Below are 3,072 nucleotides of genomic sequence, written 5' to 3' on the forward strand. Positions count from 1 at the left end.
TATATATATATATATATATATTGCAGACAGAGCAACTATTTTAATGGATAATGGCTCTTTTCATGCCTGTTGAGTAACCGTTTGTAATTTTGCTCCAGGTGAACACATAATGCCACAGAGGCTGCATTTGTGCAGCTTTCTATTATTGATTATCTTTTCACCCTGTTCCCTGCAGCAGCCAGTCAGACTAATGCGCCTTTAACTGAGGCAGGAATACTCAGCCAARTACAGAGAATGAGCCAGGTTCATGTTTTTTTTTCTCTCTTTCTGCCTGTGCAACTGCACTGTGTGTCTGTACTATTTAAATGTGAGTTCACAGCAGCCTCAGTGCTCTTCTGAGGACAGTATTTTTTAACTTTTTTTTCTGAATTTTACCCAAAAAAATAACCTATCTTGTAAAAAAAAAAATCCATCCATTAATCTTTTTTTTTAATTATTATTTAATTTTTTGTGCATGGTTGAGAGGAGCAGGGTGAGAGGCAGGACACACAAAGACAAATAACCATTCTAGTCACAGATGTCAAACAAGCAAACATGCATGTCTTTGATTTGTTAGAGGAAACCCATTYGCAACTCCAAACTGAAAGACAACAGCTGAGTGTTGAACCCTCAACAGCTTTGACCATTGCTCAGCTGAAACTGTTTTTAAGCTGAAATAAAATGGAATAGTGAGAAACCCAAGAACAGTCTTGTTTAAATAATAATTTATTTTTCAGTAAATATAAGTAAATTTAGCACAAAAAGGAAGGCAGTTAGTGTTTGGTAGATTATTTCTGTGTTGTAACAATGCTTCTTGGCAATACATTTTATTGGCAGCTCCGTGGGGGACCAGAAGCTCAAAACAAGTGTCAATAGCAACAGCAAAATAAGCTGTTTGACAGAGAAGATTTAGCAATTTTTTTACGTGTACAACCCCCTTACTGTAGCGCTACTGCTCATCCCGCAAATGCATGTTCCTTACAAATGTGGCACCATTTAAAAGGGAAACTAAGAGGGTTTTCCAATGATTTAAAATTTATTGCCAAGAAGCATTGTTGCAGGAAAAACACTTAACCAAACACAAGTTTCCCTGCTTTCTGTGCTAAGTATATAAATTTGAGGTTAGCTCGTTAGATATTATTAATAATAGGAGAAAGTAAAATGTAAACAGTTAGAGAAACAGATTTTTAGCTGCTGGCTTGTAAAGTTAGAGATTGATAACCAACCCTAACTTCAAAAACCAACATGGCTGCTCTATGTATTCTAAGTGAGCTGCAAYAATATCCTGTTTATTTACACTTTTGTTGGTTTGTATGCAATTAAATCAACAGTAAGCGTGTTGCTTTAGTGTTTAAATGCATTAAAAAATACACAGTTATAAGCTTGTATTAGTAACAGTTTTACATAAAATGAATAAACTAAAACAAATGCTGTATATACTATTAGATAACACAACATATCCTGTATGAAACAGCTGAATTGTGGCCATGACCAGTTTTTCTGTAATTGATGCAGAGTGCTGCCAGTAGAAGTCGCTGTAGGGACTGAAAGGCAAAGTAATATCTCAAAGGCACACCACAGGAAGCCGTGGGTCAGTGGTTTGTGTGTGTGTTTGTATAAGGTAACTGTTATTTAGTTTCCCCTAACACACACACACCTGAGCAGCTGTGTTCTGTACACTTTGTCTCCTACATACATTCAAAGAGCTGCCGTTCTATACCTCCAGGTTCAAGTCATCCAATTCCACCTCTTYAATTATGCACACAAAAAGGGCCCCCCTTCTGAGGTTTGGGTCCAGTTTGTGTTGCTCACAGGTTTTAATGTTTATTGGCTTCTACCAAGTGAGGAATGGAACATACTCCTTTGATGCTGGTTTGTTTTTATATATTTTTATTAGTATTTTTTTTTTGTCAGATTTTTTAATTTTGCCAGCATTGATTTTCTGTCCTAACTGGACTGTCAGTGCTACACTGTAAGTATAATATAAACTTTGATTATCATTACTGAGAGTATTATCCTATACGGTCAGGTAGTTAAATTGGGACTCTAGGGGACAAANTATAAACTTTGATTATCATTACTGAGAGTATTATCCTATACGGTCAGGTAGTTAAATTGGGACTCTAGGGGACAAARATTAAACATAATAGTGACATTAAAATATAATGAAAAAAATTATTATTTGAATTTATTCATCTTTATTATTTTTTTATTTTCTGCTCACACATAAGTCATTTTTATTATCTTTAATAAAGCAGGAATACTGATTGTGAATGTCTGATAATAGTTGTGCTTATAAACAGAGATGTTCCCCATCAATTGAAAAAAAAAGTGAAGATAATTTTTCTTGTAATCACAGTGGATAATATGCAAGAGGAGCATCTGAACCAGGATATCAGATCTCTTCAAACTCTGAACATGCTTTCTCCTGCACTCTGTGGGGGCTGCGCCACATTCACCACCCAGGATCCAGTTTCACCACTTCCTGTTCAAGAACTACAAGCTGCAGCCTCTGGCTTTACATTAACTCTGTGTGTGGTGTGTGTGTGTGTATGTGTTTAGTTACATAGTTTTATTCAGCAGACTACACCCATTAAACGATGCCCACACTGTGTTACATTTTTGCACCACTGGGGGGTCTTCTTTGGCTTATTTTGCCCATCTCTGTTTTCCTTTTTATGCCTGTGTTTTAGAAAGAGGAGCTCCTGTATCAGCAGAGGGTGAACAAACACCTGCATCAACATGGAGACTAATAAGGTGACCAATTCTTCAGAACAGATTTTGAAATAAAACTTTATAGCTGTGGTTCCTAAATGTGTAGAGGGAATAAAATGACACATAGGAAATTACATAAATCATTTTGGAAGCATAGAATAGAATAGAATAGAATAGAATAGAATAGAATAGAATAGAATAGAATAGAATAGAATAGAATAGATACAGCCTCTATTGTCCTGCGCTGGGAAATTCAGGTGTAGCAGCAGCAGCAGGTACATACATCAATCCACAGAAACAGTATATACAGCAGGTAAAATAAGTATTGAACACATCACCATTTTTCTCAGTAAATATATTACTAGAGAAGCTAATGAC

This window comes from Austrofundulus limnaeus, unplaced genomic scaffold (assembly GCF_001266775.1).
Source record: "Austrofundulus limnaeus strain Quisiro unplaced genomic scaffold, Austrofundulus_limnaeus-1.0 Scaffold6, whole genome shotgun sequence".
NCBI classification, from domain to species: domain Eukaryota; kingdom Metazoa; phylum Chordata; class Actinopteri; order Cyprinodontiformes; family Rivulidae; genus Austrofundulus; species Austrofundulus limnaeus.